Raw genomic sequence first — 17,802 nt, forward strand, 5'->3', positions numbered from 1 at the left:
TAGCCCTTTTTCAAACAAACTTTTAGCCATGCTGCACAGTATCCACACTGCTGCACAACATGACCAAAAGATATTTGCAAAGGAAAGAGCTCTCTTTCATGGTTGAGATCTTTTGGCTTTGTCAATGCATGTTTAGCTCACAAGGAAAGAGCTCTCTTTCATGGTTGAGATCTTTTGGCTTTGTCAATGCATGTTTAGCTCACAGGGGTCCCCTCACCCTGCCAGTTTAATCCGAGGACTGTAGCATGTAACCCAGATCTCTGTTCATAAAGAGGCACCCTGAGGGTGAGGGTGCGGCTACGCCCATCCCGGGATGCCAGACATACTTGGACTTGCAGCTACACTTGACAGAAGAATCCAGGGGCAGGCTGCACTTTATTAAACAACACATGCAGCCTGGCTCCGGAACACTTTAAATTGCCTTCATATGTTCTGCCACTTTATGTTACATTGTGAAGTTCTTAAGGCACTATGCTGCTTCACAGTGCTTCTTGCAGTTGTGAATGCGAATGGAAGAGTGGGGTTGGTTAGTTGTGAAGAGTGATACATGAAGAAGTTCAGATATGGAAAAGTGCAAAAAGTCTACATGCTGATGCAAATGAATGCCCAAAGATCTGTGAGTATCCTCTTACTGTATGTATCTCTCTGAGGCAGTCAGGTTCAGTTATTGTAGCAGGCCGGCAGGGAGGCAGCAGCCAGTTCTGGGTATCCTTTCCTCCTGTGGCAGTGTCAGAGCCATCCTCTGAGTATGGCAATTCATTACTGCTTTCATGCCCTGTCCCAAATTCACTGCCCTGTGTATGCCTGCTTTGTTTCAGCTTCCTCTGTCCCTGTTTGATTCCCTGTCGCTTCTTACATGCCCCTGCTTGCTTGCCCGTTACCAGATTCCTAGTCTTGTCCCTGCCTGATTTCTCTGTCTCTCACCTGTCCCTGCTTGCTTTCTCTGACCCTCCTCTGTTCCTGATCACTTTCTCTGACCCTCCCCTGTCCCTGCTTGCTTTCTCTGACCCTCCTCTGTCCCTGCTTGCTTTCCAAGATCCCCTCTTGACCATGCTTGCTTTCTCTGACCCTCCTCTCTCCCTGCTTGCTTTCTATGACCCTCCTCTGTCCCTGATCACTTTCTCTGACCCTCCCCTGTCCCTGCTTGCTTTCTCTGACCCTCCTCTGTCTCTGCTTGCTTTCCAAGATCCTCTCTTGACCATGCTTGCTTTCTCTGACTCTCCTCTGTCCCTGCTTGCTTTCTATGAGCCTCCTCTGTCCCTGATCACTTTCTCTGACCCTCCCCTGTCCCTGCTTGCTTTCTCTGACCCTCCTCTGTCTCTGCTTGCTTTCCAAGATCCTCTCTTGACCATGCTTGCTTTCTCTCACTCTCCTCTGTCCCTGCTTGCTTTCTATGAGCCTCCTCTGTCCCTGATCACTTTCTCTGACCCTCCCCTGTCCCTGCTTGCTTTCTCTGACCCTCCTCTGTCTCTGCTTGCTTTCCAAGATCCTCTCTTGATCATGCTTGCTTTCTCTGACTCTCCTCTGTCCCTGCTTGCTTTCTATGAGCCTCCTCTGCCCCTGATCACTTTCTCTGACCCTCCCCTGTCCCTGCTTGCTTTCTCTGACCCTCCTCTGTCTCTGCTTGCTTTCCAAGATCCTCTCTTGACCATGCTTGCTTTCTCTCACTCTCCTCTGTCCCTGCTTGCTTTCTATGAGCCTCCTCTGTCCCTGATCACTTTCTCTGACCCTCCCCTGTCCCTGCTTGCTTTCTCTGACCCTCCTCTGTCTCTGCTTGCTTTCCAAGATCCTCTCTTGATCATGCTTGCTTTCTCTGACTCTCCTCTGTCCCTGCTTGCTTTCTATGAGCCTCCTCTGCCCCTGATCACTTTCTCTGACCCTCCCCTGTCCCTGCTTGCTTTCTCTGACTCTCCTTTGTCCCTGTTTGCTTTCTATGAGCCTCCTCTGTCCCCGATCACTTTCTCTGACCCTCCCCTGTTCCTGCTTGCTTACTCTGACCCTCCTCTGTCCCTGCTTGCTTTCTATGATCCTCCTCTGTTCCTGCTTGCTCTCTCTGAATCTCCCCTGTCCCTGATCACTTTCTCTGACCCTCCCCTGTTCCTGCTTGCTCTCTGAATCTCCCCTGTCCCTGATCACTTTCTCTGACCCTCCCCTGTCCCTGCTTGCTTTCTCTGACCCTCCCTGTCCCTCCTTGATTTCTCTGACCCTCCTCTGTCCCTGCTTGCTTTCCAAGATCCTCTCTTGACCATGCTTGCCTTCTCTGACCCTCCTCTGTCCCTGCTTGCTTTCTATGACCCTCCTCTGTCCCTGATCAGTTCCAATCTACACCACTGCACTCTACTTTGCATAACTCTGTTCTATGCCACTACACTCTATGCCACTGCACTCTTTTTTGCACCACTCTGTGCCACTGCACTCCATGCCACTGCACACGACACCACTGTACTCTATGCCATTGTACTCTGTGCCACTGCATTATATGCCACCCTAGTCTGCACCACTCTGTGCCACTGTTCTTTACACTACTGCACTCTATGCCACTCTACTGTGACCACTCTACGCCACTGCACTCTAAGTCGCTACACTCTACTCTGCACCACTGTACCCCTCACCACTGTACTCTAAGCTACTACATCCTATGCCACTCTACTCTGCAACACTCCATGCCACTTCACTCTACCCCGATTTACTCTACTCTGAACAACTCTACTCTACACCACTGCACTCTACGCCACTGCACTCCAAGCCACTGCACTCTACTCTGCACCACTCTACTCTACGCCACTGCACTTTATCCCATTCTACTCTGCACCACTCTACTCCATGGCACTCTACTCCACCCTACTCTACTCTGCACCACTCAACTCTACACTACTGCACTCTACACCATTGCACTCCAAGCCACTGCACTCTACTCTGCACCACTCTATTGTATGCCACTGCACGCTATGCCACTCTACTCTGTGCCACTGCACTCTATGCCGCTCTACTTTACACCACTGTACTCTATGCCACTGCACTCTATGCCACTGAACTCTACTCTATAAGAAAGTTTTTTTACCTATGCCTCTGGTGACTTCAACACTTATTCATATGAAGTAAGATAAACGAAAATTAATACGTTTATCCAAGCAATGATTTATGCCTTTTATTTATTTTATTTTTTAAATTAATATCTTTGATCTCAAAAAGGACACTTAATAAACTACACAAAATACCACATTGATATTTACACAATGAAAGTGAACAACGTGAAAAATGTGTTTTGACATACAATTATAAATAAACTCATAATAGTCAAACATTGAAACCATCAAATGCAATGTCACAAAAAACAATCATTATATAAACAATACGAAATGCAAAGTTGTCAAACAAATTGATAGATTGGACAACTAACACCCTTATATTTGGAATCAATCAAATCCCCTAAATATCAGGGACACAAGGGAGTATATTTGTGATAAAACAATTAGGGCTTTGGGAAGCGCCTTTTTTTTAATAAAAATTCAAATTCTTTTTTTATCCCCCCCTTTTTTGTCACAATCAGTCTGTTCATGAGAAAGATTAATCCAGCCCTGATGAGAGTGCGGCAATTGATTTAACCGGCGCTCGAAACGCGTCGGCAGATAAAGGAATTCAACTCCTTGGTTAAATATTACAAGGCAGACAAAGGAATCTAACTTCTTGGTTAAATATCACGGGTCAATATCATTGACCCGTTACTAACTAACGGGTCAATGTACAGAGCAAAGAGCAACGGCGAACACGGACAGTCTTGCCATGTGCCCCTACCGATGTTGAATAGCCCAGTTTCCTGCCCTGAAATACGAATTGTTGACACTGGAGAGATATACAGTGCTTGCAATGCCTGTATAAATTCCATGCTAAATGCCTTCCAACGGAGCACTGCCCACAAAACCCCCCAGGAGACCCTATCGAACGCCTTCTCGGCGTCCAATAGGATCACCATGAGGGAAGATTCCGGGGCCTGCGCCCAATCTAACAAGGCAATGACCCGCCTTACATGATCAGCTGTGTCCCTTCCAGGGATAAAACCATGTTGCCGAATAGACACTAATGGGGTAATTACTGCAGCGAGCCTAGAAGCTACAATTCTCAAATACATTTTACTATCCGTGTTGATTAATGAGATAGGGCAATAAGATGACGGACTCAGCGCAGGATTATCTTTCTTTTTAAAGAGTACAATGGTTGTTTGCCTCCAAGATTCAGGTATAATGCCCCTCTGGACGTCCCTAAAAACTGTTAGGACGTCCTGTCAGATTTCTTGGGCAAAGGCCCAATAAAATTCTAGCGGAATAGCATCCGGACCAGCGGCCTTCCCGTTAGCCAAAGATTCTATAGCCAATTCAACCTCTTCCCATACAATTGGGGCCGAGAGAACTTCCTTTTGGTCTATTGTAATTCTGGAGGTAACTATGCCCTGCAAAAATCCTTCGGCCAAAGACTCAATAGATGTCATAGCCCTCTCCTCCTTATATAGCCGGTATAAAACTTCGCAAAAACATCCATAACCCCCTCCTGAGTGTCCTGCAACTGGCCATGCTGATCCAGAACACTAATAATTCTGTTTGCCATACTTCTCTGCTGGAGCCATTTGGCAAGAACTCTGCCACAGTTTTCACCAAATTCAAACATCATCACACGATATTGAGTATATTTTGCAGCCAAGTCCTTCCCCAAAAATTCCAATAACTTAGATTTGACCTTGGCCACCGTCTGTTGGCTTTGGTCAGTATTAAGACCGTCCTTAATATTCTGTGTCAACGCCATCTCTGCGACCCGTAACTGCTCTACACGACCCTTGATCTGATCCTGAATGGTCCTCCAGCAATAAGCTGCGAAGGTCTTAGTCTCTCCCCGCACCGCAGCTTTGAATGTATTTCATACTATGCTATCCGACGCAGTTTTTCGATTAAAAAAAAAAAATTCTCCTATCCATTTGATCAAGTGATCCCGATAAGACTGATCCGAAAGAAGTTTTTTTTCAAAAGTCCATGGTCTAGGGGCTCTAACCAACCTCCCCCACGAATACTCCACAATCACCGCATTGTGATCTGATAAGGTTCTCGGAGGAACTTCAACCGAAGCCTCCCCTATCAGTTGATCTGAAATAAAGAGATAATCCAACCGCACCATTTTTTTGTGGGGGGCAGAGTAGTATGTAAAACCGTCCTCAGCTTTTTTGTGCCAATGCCAAACATCAACAAGTCCATGTTCAGAGATTAACGTCTGAAGGGCCTGAAAAACCCTTGGCTTCCTCCCATGATACCTTTGATTACCTAGAAGATTAAAATTGCTTGCCAAATGAATATTCATGTCCCCACAAACAATCATTGGATGTGACCACAATGCTTGTTCGACATTTAAACATTTCAAAATTGCCGGTTCATCTAGATTTGAGCCATAGATGGAACAGATCGAGATAGGCCTGTTATTAATCAAAATTTCAACTACTGCCCATCTTCCAGCTCCATCCACTTTTGCTCTTTTGCAGACCCCAACCTCGCGCCTTAACAGTATAGCCACACCTCTGATCATTGCAAACCCCGAAAGTTTCAGACACTCCCGCTTCCCCCATGGCACGTGTGTCTCTTGTAGGCATAGAATATCAAGTTGCATGGTTTGTAGAACTTTAGATAAGAGCGCCCGCTTCTTACCATCATTCAGGCCCCAGATATTCCATGTAGCTATACGCCACCTACCCTGCACCATTTAAGCAAAGCATATGTCCCAAACTTAGTTTATCACTGAATACTGCTATGAAAACACCATCATTTTTATTCATACAATCTGTAACAACCTCATCACTAATATTATGATTGTCATGACTACGAAACACCGAACCCCAAACACCAGAGCCCCCCTTCCCTCCCCCCCTTGACACCAGATCAACCACCCACCCAGTACCCCCCAATCCCGCCCCCACCCCAGAACTACACCCCCCCTTATGAGGCAACAGGACCTGGGTCCTTATGATGGTTAAATGAGCAGGCTTCCCACCGCTCTCCCCTAGATCCTTCCACCCATCTTAGCCAAAATAAAAGAAGGGGGAAAAACCATCAAGGGAGGTTCGAAATAAGCAAATGAAACATCAACCAAAAAATGAAAAACACCCCCTCACATCTGTACCTGCAGAGGATAGTGACCCCTGTGATGACAAGCCATAAAAAGGACAACAGAAACCTACATAGCGTTGAAAAATTCCTTTGCCTGGATTTCAGATAGGAAGAATCTTGTCTGACCCTAGTAGATTATTTTCAGCTTTGATGGAAAAAGCAAAAAAGCTTGCACCCCTTTCGCTTGGAACGCCGCTATCAACTGGCGGAGCTACCACCTCCGCTCAACTGTTGCCTGACAGAAATCTGGTCTGACAAAAAACTCACAACCTTTCCCTGCTCTCATCCTATCTGGTCTTGCTAGATCGTAAACTCCCTCTCTTGCTAGAAAGTTATTTAGGCAGATCAGTATAGCCCGGGGCTTGTCCATAGCTGACCACGACTTCTGCTTCAGCCTGAAAGGGAAGCGATCTGCCCTTTAGACATCCGACTGCCAATCCCACTGTTTTAAGTCCAGGAATGCTTCCGAGAAAAGCTCGACAACAAACTGCCTGGCATCAGACCCCTCTCTGCCTTCTGGAATTCCTAAGATTCTTAAATTGTTCCTCCTGGTTCTGTTTTCCAAGTCCGTTAACTTCCAGATCATATCGTCCCTTTGTGCCTTGACCATATCCATAAGACCCTTTTGTATTGCCAGCCCCTGAGTGGGGTCTTATGGATATGGTCAAGGCACAAAGGGCTTGTCGAGCTTTTCTCGGAAGCATTGCCGGACTTAAAACAGTGGGGGGTAATGAGAAATTCTCAATGTTAACCTATGAGAGAAGTAGGCCTCACAGTAGTGAAAAACAAATATAGGTGTTTTTTCACTACAATGACATGCAAAACTTAAAAGTAGGGATGGGCAGCAAACTCCGTCCCGCTGGCAGAGTTTATGGAGTTTTGTCACTTCCCGCTCTGTTTTAAGCGTGGAGTTTGGCAAAAACTCTGCCTACCGCTGACAGAGCGGAGTTTACCAGTGTTAATTACTAGCACAATCTAAGCTAAGCATTGACAGTTCTTTGTTATATCATTAGTATTTCATTCCAGTGTGCTCTGGAAGCGGAAGTGATCGTCTGTATGCGCTTCTGTTTTATGGCCTTCACCACCCTCTCTGTCCCTCACCATGTTAGAAGGTAACACATGTACAATGACACTAGGGTGCAGTGTGGGTAGTAACCAGTGTCAGCATCGGTGGATACCCTACAGGGCTTTGTATGAGGGCCTCCTTGGTCGTCAGATGTATGATCCACCTTCCTCAGAACTCAACACCCCCCTTTGTGGAGTGTCCACTGTGGCAGCGGCCATAGAGTGGTGAAAGCGAGAGGTCCCGGACCTTGGGAGTTCCATGAGCAGGCACAGGCTAGTAAAAGCTTCTGGCATTTCATCGCAGACCTTGAGTTCTGAGTTAGCATGGGAGGCGCTGCTTGGAGTGTGCCAGTGCCAACATGAACTGCCTCACCTTAGAGGTTTTACCATGTAGTATGCAATTTTTGCCTCACACAGCGAAGCCGGTTGCAGTGTTCAACTGCATCTTCCTATTTTACCTGCTGTTGTTCTTGGGTGATCTCATCATGATCTGGAGACTGGAGTCTGGGTGAGGGTCTGGTGGACTCCAAGTGAAGAAAGCTGTAGCGTAGAGTGCTACCGCACTCTAGGCAGGGCTGTAATGAAAATACTTACACTTGAACAATCTCCTAAGTGTTAAAATTAGGGATAAACATCACTGAGCAATACTCCTCCCACCTGTGGAATTCCACAGATTTTTTCAGTGACTCCGTGGATTCCATGGAGTGCAACTCCACAAACTGCGCACAGGCCTACTTAAAAATACATGTCCTACCTTATACTTACTCAGCACTCTGCCCCATGGGCTACCTAGGGCCTACTTTATAGGTGACTTGTGTGTAATAAAAGGGGAGTTTAAGGCTTGGCAAGGGTTTTAAATTGCAAGTCGGCATGGAAGTAACACTGCGCATACAGACTCTGCAGTGGCAGGCCTGAAACATGTTCACAGGGCTGCTTGTGTGAGTGGCACAAATAGTGCTGCAGGCCAACTAATAGCATTTCATTTACGGGCTCTGGGCATATGTAGGGCACCCTACTGGGAACTACAGACAAATTAAATATCCCAATTGAGGATAAACCAATGTTACCATGTTTTAGTGGAGAAGCACATGCACTTACGCACTGGTCAGCAGTGGTAAAGTGCTAAAAGTCATAAGCACCACAAAAAGGAATCAGCAAAAAGAGAAGGCAAGCAGGCAAAATGTTTGGAGGAGTACCACCCTAAGGCTGACAAGTCTAACAACGCTACTCTAGTATGCTCCACTCCACTCTGCCCCACTCTACTCAACTCTATCCCACTCCATGGCACTGCACTCCACAGCACTCTACTCCATGTCAGTCCATTCCACTGTACGCCAATCCACTCTACTCTACGCCACTCCACTCCACTCTACACTAATGTACACCACTCCATTCTATGCCACTCCTATCTACACCACTCCACACCACTCTAAACCATGCTACTCCACTCTACTCAATTCTACTGCACTCCACGCTGCAGTCCAAAAAGCCAAAAGCTCTCACAAAGGTGAAACCTATTGGCTTTGCCACTGCTTCTTTGCTCTTTCTACTTCGCTTTCTCATCCCTTCATCTGCCTTTATTCCCATCCTTGAACACACCTGCTCTTTCCTAATCTCTACCTCTTTCCCTTCTCTTCCCCGGGCCTGCTGGATCTACCAGTTTCTATTTCTTCCTGCCTGTCACTACCCCGACGCTTGATACCAGCTTCTTTCTTCAATCCGGGTTTCTTATTACACGCTGAGATATATGATGCACTGCTACACAAGGAGTGCCTGTTGTAGTTGTGCCTACTGTGTGTGGTAGGACTCACCCTGTGACTTTACGTACCTGCTACAGTCCACTCGAAACATTTGAATGAAATGTGTATGTTTTCTGTCCTAGCTGAATTAGACTTAATGCATTATCACCACAGAAGAGTCCCTGTTTCTGTGTGTGGTGGTGTAAACACTGCTGTGTGTGAGCCCCCAAAGAGTTGCTAGCATCCCACCTCTACCCACGCTTTCAGCCCTGACGAAAGCTGAGGTGAATGGAAAGAAAGTATGCCTTGTCTGGATTCCACCTTATCCCTCTTTATTCCTCCAACCTGCACTTCCTGTCTCTTCATCTCACTCATGCAGGACCTATTTTATACCTGCTTTATCCACATGTCACTGTTTTCTCTCCCTCTTGTTTCCCTCCTTCTCTCTATTTCATTGGGTCAAGGTCTGGTGTTGGAAAATAAGTGTCCAGGTCCGCAAGAACAAGTGGGGGCACCCGCCACCTGCAACCACCATCCCAAATTAAGCATTGCACTTCAGCTTTTCAACATGTTTGTACTAAGGGAGCAGCAGTGTCCAATGAAAAGAAACCAGAGTTGCAGGCTTGCAGCCTCAAAGAATGCTGTGCTTCCTGACTACAAGCCGCGTGGCACCGTGGACAGGCTGCTGCCCTTTCGGGCTGCAACAAGTTAACCGCTAGATGGATCGCGGCACAGCTCCCCCCCCCCCCCCCCGGCCTTCTCTTGCTCAGGTGGGTGAGCTTCTCCTGCAGTAGTGGATGTGGCGCTTTGGTCAGAGATGGTGTCTTTGGAATTGGGGAATCAGGTTCAATTCTTTGTGTTGTTTCAGCATCCTGTGATTCTGTACAAATCACTTAGTTTCCCCATGCCTAAAACACAAAAATTCACATGTCCATGTGTAATGTAACTAGTGTCCATGTGACGTCCTCCAATACCTTCTAGTTGAATTCACACTATTCAAAATTAAAACAAACTTAGCGTGCATATCTTCGGATATGTCCAAACCTTGTTTAGTTGAGTAAGTAAGAAGAATCATGACAGTGATAGGCAAAGCTGCAAGGCTGTGGCAGCAAGTGCTGTACAAGCAGTGTATTATTTATATGATTTGACAATTTTGCCCTTTAAAAATTGTTTCCATGCATAAAGTGCTGCAATGCCCACACTGGTGTTACTTCAAGTAAGAAAAGTGCCTTCATATTCCAACAATTATCTTTAAACGTTGTGACTAGAAAAGGGCTACATCACCCAGAATGTAGCAGGGACTAGTTTTTAAAATTGGGAGAATCTCAGCCACAGTTATTGTATAACCCACTTTGAAGTGAATCGCTTGAAGGTGCTAGCTTAGAGAGCTGTATCAAGTAGAGAGCCATGTTAGGGAGGTGACATTAGCGCTTCGTGAAGGTTTTGAGTTTACGGAAGTCTAGAACCCGGCGACTCCAAGACGTACTCCAGTTTTGGAGCTTTTTATTTACCAAACTGAAATATTCTGGCAATTGTAGTTCTTGTACGCTTCATTTGAGCAAACACACCTAAAGCATTACTTTGTGAAACAGAAGCCTGGGACTGAAGCATGGCGGCTTTGGTGAAATATAGTCACCAGGCAGCTTTGAAAAAATTAGACCCCAGCTCCCTCAACAGAGGAGGCAGATTTCAAGGCACTCTGCCAGGTACAGCGCATGGCTTCTATTCGGAGAAGAACTAGAGTGACCAAAGATCTTGACCCGGCGCTCATTACCTACCTCCTTTGCCTTCCTTGTCGCAGTCCTCACCCATGAGCACTCTGTGTTCAGGAGGCAGAATTCAAAGAAGCAAATAATAAAAATGTTTCTTCCCCTAATATGGCTTTGCAGGAAATTCCTATCATGTAACCTATAAAGGTGGGTGGAGCCCGTAATGCATCCTGATTAGGTCGAGCCTAGTGGCAGCACTTATGTGCTGCTTACTTTGCGAGACTGCTGTAGTAGAGTATGGGAGAGAAGCCGCACCCACTCTCGTCCCATATTTTTCATTGGCTTGTGTCATTGTCTTTCGTGAATGCTGCCTTTGGATTTGTTTATAGGCTTGTTAGTCCCTCCTTAGAACGGCCTTGTCTTCATTTGTACCCTCCCATGGCGACTAGCTCTTTTACTTCAGTTGTTACACAGGACCTGTTATTTAGTCTGTAAGCATTATTTACTTTATTGAGTTTCTCCTACTGTAGGCCGGACATGCACTGCTTCAGCTGAACTGCTTGTGTTTTTTTAGGCAGCATGGCCGCCCCCATAACACGGTGCCTGCTTTCAATCACTTTAATCCAGCATTATCTCGTGTCTTTTTCAACCGCCAACTAAAATGGATTTAGAAATGATTCGCGAATTAAGTCTTATGAATTCCAGGTAGCACATAGTCGTGTGCTAATGGGCTGAAGCTGACAACATCACATCTGTGTTACATGTCATCTGCAATAAAGCCACCTGACAGGCTGTTTTCAAAAGGCTGTTTTAATAACAACAACACCACCACCACCAATACCGCCACCAATATCACCACCACCAATACCGCCACCACCACCAATACCACCACCAACATCAATACCACCACCCCCACCTTCACCACCACCAATACCTCCACAATACCACCACCACCAACACCACCAACACTACCACCAACACCACCACCACCCACACCACCAACACCACCATCACCACCAATACCACCACCACCACCAATACCACAACCACCACCAATACCACCAATAACACCACCACCAATCCAATACCACCACCAATACCAATACCACAACCACCAATACCACCACCACCACCAATACCACCATCACCAATACCACCACCAACACCACCACCACCATTACCACCAATACCACCACCACCAATACCACCACCAATACCACCCCCAATACCACCATCACCACAAATACCACGACCACCACCAATACCACCACTAATACCAATACCACCACCACCACCACCACCACCACCACCAATACCACCACCATCAATAACACCACCACCAATACCACCACCACCTGCACCACCAATATCACCACCACCAATACCGCCACCACCAATACCACCACCACCAATACCACAGCCACCAATACCATCACCAATACCACCATCAATACAACCACCACGAATACCACCACCGCCACCAATACCACCACCAATACTACTGCCACCACCAAAAAATACCACCACCACCAATACCACCATCACCACCAATACCATCACCAATACCCCCACCACCAATACCACCACCACCAATACCACCACCACCACCACCACCAAATCCACCACCACCAATACCACCACCACCACCAGTACCAATAATACCACCACCACCAATACCACCATCACCACCAATACCATCACCAATACCCCCACCACCACAAATATCACCACCACCAATACCACCACCACCACCAAATCCACCACCACCAATACCACCACCACCAGTACCAATAATACCACCACCAACAATACCACCACCACAACCACCATTACCACCAATACCACCCCTGCCACCAATACCACCACCATCAATACCACCACCATCAATACCACCACCACAACCACTATTACCACCAACATCACCAATACCACCCCCGCCACCAATACCACCACCACCAATACCACCACTAGCACCACCACCAATACCATCACCACCACCAATGCCACCACCAATACGAATACCACCACCAATACCACCACCTCTAATACCACCACCAATACCACCACCACAGCCAATACCACCACCACCAATACCCCACCACAGATACCACCACCACCAATACCAGTACCACCACCACCAATACCACCAAAACCAATACCACCAATACCAATACCACCACCAATACCACCACCATCAATACCACTAATGCCACCACCGCCAATACCACCACCCCCATACCACCACCACCAATACCACTACCACCAATTCCAGCACCTCAGTGCCTCTCCATCACTAGTAATAGCAGGGACACTGCAGGAGGCCGGAGCTGCAGCCAAGACGATGACTCCCTCTCTCCATGCCTGCCATAAAGCACAGCCCGCCCTGCACCAGGAGGTGAAGCCAGGGCCCTACTACAGCTGGAGTGTTTTTTATTAAGCCAAAGATAGCAATGACATTACGAAATGCCACACTCAAAACACAGACAGAGCAGGAAATAGCCCCCCGCTCCCACTCTTCCTCCTGAGCTGCAACAGTGTAATCACAGAGCGAAATGTGTTGGAGCGCTTTGTTAGTGTTTATAGCTCAGATCATATGTAACTCTAACCTCACACTTTGTGTCTGTGTCATTTACAAAATGTACACATCTTTGTCACTGCACTATTTATCACTACTTTGAAGACGTCGCAGGCTGGTTCCTTCCTCTGATATTTGCAACCTAACAAGCGGTCGAGAAGGCCCTTTATTGCAGCGCAATAGGTCTTGCATTTGCGAGAATTTAAGGTTTTAGTATTGTAAATGGCAATGTCTTTTATTTATGTGTTAAAACCCAAAACACAACAAAAAAGGCATTGTCATGTACAATGGCAATAGCTCAAACTCGCGTAAAAGTGAGACCTATTGGATTGCAAATGCTTGCTCTTTCTAACTTTCAGCCATGTCACACGGCAGCAGTGCTGCCGACTGAAAGATGCCACTGCTTGTTTCCCCATCCCCTAAAGTATCCCAACTCAAACTTTACTCAAGCCAGTTCAATAAATCAAGATTGCATCAGGCTGCTCCCTCTGTGGCCTTAGAGCTTTAAATTATATATCAGCCACTCCCTGTCCTGTCTTTATAACTTTTTCATTTCTGTTTTTTTCCCCAGATGCCTTTGAGAAAGAAGAGTGCTTACACACACTCAAATTGTGTTAAAAGCCCAATGCATGTCGTCAGCAACAACCAGAACAAGAACACCACCACCCCCTCTTGAATGTACTCAGATGTTGGCATGGTTATGCTACTTACAGTTAGCTGTGCAAGCAGCATCAGGTCAGATTACAAGTATGTTGTTTTTGGTTAGTGAACAACAGCGTGAGGTGTGTTGCCTTTTAGTGGGACTCAGTTATGTGCTAAGTAAATAACAGCAGCAGGTGCACAGAAAGCTGCTTTTCTAAGTGTAGGTGAAGGTCTTGGCTAATGATCTAACTGGCCATCATCACTGAGTTACCAGGTGCAGCCACAGACGGTCCCTTGAGCAACTGAGTAAAGGTTTGCTACTTAACGAGAGCGCACACAAAGAAGGGTTTATTGCTAAGGATCTCCCTGCTTCCGGGAGCTGGTGGGAGGCAGCAGCAGGTCTCGTGCTTGCGCATCGACAGTGCATGCATTGACCAGCAGCTGCTTGGATAGGCTATCCTGTTTTAGGTTTACACCTATAATAACTGATAAAATCCCACCGAAAGAGAAACCACCCTCATCAGTGTAAACATATAAACACTAATAAATACCTACACAACGACAAACAAAAACACCATTCAAAGTAAGGAAAGTGAGAGAAAATGAGTCCTTTCTATTTCTTCCTGAAGAGATCAACAGAATGTAACTTTTTTTATAAAGGTAGCAGAATGAAGACTGGTCTAAGATTACTCTGCTTGTGTTTTGTTGTTTAGGGTGTCACTAAACTATTGTTTCTTCTTCCTTTTTCTTCCTCCAGTTTTATGTGATTGCACAAAGGTGCAAGGTTCAGACACCTGTGTTAGGTCTGATCTGGGAATGTTAAAATCATATTTATCATTTGTGAAGTGCTTAATTCCTTCTCTGATTGGTGAAATGGCTGTCTCATAAGAATCTTCGCAAATATTTACTATTACCCTTTGATAAATCAGCCTCCTTTTCTAACAGGTCAGTATAAATAGCAGAGCAACTTCCAAAGGCTGTAAACATTCAATGCAAGGTGTATTGACTGGTACTTTGAAAAGAGTGCTTTCACCATGCACGTGCTATAGTGGTGAAAACATGATAAGTCTTTCCACATCCCAACCAAATTCATAGTCCCATTGTTCTGTGTGATACCTTCAGATAATCCTGGCTTTTACACAATTGTACTTTACTGCTTGTGTTTTGAGCCATAGTTACAATTAGGGGTGGATGGAATTTTTAATTCGCCGGTGCAAATGGGCAAATGCATTAATTCTGCGTTGCTCTTGTAACGCGGAATTACAAATAAATTCCTCTGCTCCGCTGGAGAAATTAATCACAGCAGTCAGCAGTGCACTGCTCTCTAGAGCTGCATGTTGGCACAGGAATCAGGATGGCTCATTTAGTGTTGTCAGTTAGCGTTCTAGATCTTTAGTTGGACATTTTGCTTGTCCATTACTGCTGTGTGCATGCGCCGCTTCACAAATGGAGTGTGGTTTGCGGGAAGAGTAAAAGGTCCCTGGTGGAAGCGCTGCAGAGAAAAGCTGGTACAGTCTGAAATAATCTTCAATCTAGGTAGAAGGAACACTGGACAGATATTCCATAGCAACCTTCAATGTCGGGCTCCCGCCTGTGCTGGTTGGAGTTCCTTTATTGATTCCATGACAACACATATGTTTGCAAGCCTTCTCCCTAGTGTGCCTCCCCCCACTCAGGGGCGTAACACAGGACCCCGCAGCCCCCGTGATGCGGGTGGGCCCCGAGCTGCAGGGGGGTGCCCACAGCGCAATAATCTGGCCCAAGAGCTCAGATTAGATTCGGAGTGGGGGCCCCTCCGTGTACGTGGCCATGTGGCCCCCTCAACTTTCGTTACGCCACTGCCCCCACTCCTCATCGCTCTCTCTTACTAGTGTGCTTCTGTCCCCCACCCAATGCTTGACCATGAGCTTCTAAGCCCCTGTATAGCTCTTCCTCACTTGTGTGCTTGTAGCCCCCACTCTCGCTTATGTTGCCCGTGTGCTTCTGTCTCCATGCATTTTGCCCTCTCTTGCCCATGTACTTCTGTGATCCCCTAATCTTCTCCATGTTGCTCTCTCACCCACTTCACACTGCTACCCTCGCAGACCCGCAGCCTGGACCCCAAAAAACGTTTAAAGAAAAAAATGTGATGATGCAGCCTCTGTAGTAGCATGCATACATGCTTAACACTTGAATGGGCCTACAGAATGATACAGCTGAGCCGTAGCTTCATCATGCTTATTTAGTTATTCCTCTTTTGATTTTTTTCGTTCAAGATGTTCAGCATCTGCTTTGATGCTAGAAAGTATGAAAAAAACATTGGAAGAGCCAACATTTAAATGTAGGGATGTAACCCATAGTGATCCAGTACATTTCTTTAGCAGTTTAACTCTTGAAAACAATAAAATGACATAACATTCTACACATTGCTGTGTCTGGGAGTAATATACTGTTTATTACCACAGGTAAGGGAGTTGAGCGGCATCATGACACACTTGAGTCTCCATTTCTCATAATTCATGGTCCTCCCACACTCAACAGTGAGTGAGACAAAGAAAGAGTGTATTTATTGTGTGTGTGAGTGTACATGTGCTCATATAGGCACCTAGTAAAATATTAACATTTACAAGGAAAGCTGCAACCTTTTAGAGCAGGGCTTCCCAAATATGTTTGAACCACAGCCCAATTTTTAAAACAACAATCTTTCACAAACCACCTAGCTTTAATGGACATGTGGCAGGCGATTATTTAATGTATCTAAAAGTATCATGTGGTAGCGTACTGTTATTTACCGAAAATACATTTTCCATTGAAATCATACAAATTTGGTGGGTGTATGATTATTTTGTGGTTCCTCTGAACTATACTGAGACTCAATCACTGCCCTTACTACTTTGCCTTGAATCAGAGGTTCTGACTTTAAAAACATCAATTCCTCTTTTATAGTCACACCTCTGTTCTACCCAATTCAATCTCTTCTCGGTAATGGCTGGACAGGAACATGTAATCTTATTTTTCTAAATTGTCTGTAGTAGTTTCATATTTCATTCTACCAGCGGTGGCTCCTTCGCTATGGCAGAGGTGTGCCCCCCACTGCTTTTAAGCAGTGCAAAGAAGCATAAAATGATTGTAACTTCATGTGTATTATCATCTTATGCACTGCATTCTACATTTCCCTATTTGTCCCATCAGCTCTGCCAGACCTAAGTCTAAGTTTACATATTTTTGGTATTCACAAATGTAAGTTACTACAAGTAACTTTACTGATAATAAAGTTACAACTAGTAGAGTTGCTCGTAGTAAAGTTACTATTAGTAAAATTACTAGTAGCAAAGTTACGAGTAGTAACTTACCTTTATGAAAAGCAAAAAGTAGTAAATTGACACTTAAGTTTAGCTTTGTGAATCGGGCTCAGAGAAAATCAGTTTTCTTTAGTCCTTTAGTGCCTATCTTTCACAAAGTGAGAGACATACATTCACCCATTAGAAACACTTTACATTCTTACCAGACTATGGCAAACAACAATCCCTCTAAAATGTGCATCCTCAAAAATTTACTAAATTAGATCAGTCATGTTGCATTTTGAGGCAATATCATTACAAGTAGTCACATTTCTTCTCATAGATCTGATTAAGAGTGGCAATATTATGAATTTCATAGGTGAGTGAACAGAGATCACTCTTTCCCAATCCTCTGAATGTTTTTAAACAATGGAGGGGATCTCTAAAGTATCAGTATTGGTCCTACCCCATGTATATTGCTCTTGGGGCTTGTTACAAATGGTGTCCCTTCATAAACTGACTTCCGCTCCTAGGGCCACAATTTAGCCACATTATTCCACTGTAACACCAATTAATATCAACATACTATCCCTTTAGAAATACTCAAAACTCTGCCCTGCCCCTATACTCCAATATTTCCCTTTTCTGGTCTTCGTTGCTCAACAATAA

General features: G+C 45.5%; 1 protein-coding gene across 2 annotated transcripts in view; it reads right to left on the bottom strand.

The window, feature by feature from the left end:
* LOC146782859 (monocarboxylate transporter 13-like) overlaps positions 1–17,802 on the bottom strand; it is a 146,376-nt gene that overhangs the window by 114,177 nt on the left and 14,397 nt on the right. The gene's annotated exons all lie outside the window — the stretch shown is intronic.

This window comes from Triturus cristatus, chromosome 12 (assembly GCF_964204655.1).
Source record: "Triturus cristatus chromosome 12, aTriCri1.1, whole genome shotgun sequence".
Taxonomy (NCBI): Eukaryota; Metazoa; Chordata; class Amphibia; order Caudata; family Salamandridae; genus Triturus; species Triturus cristatus.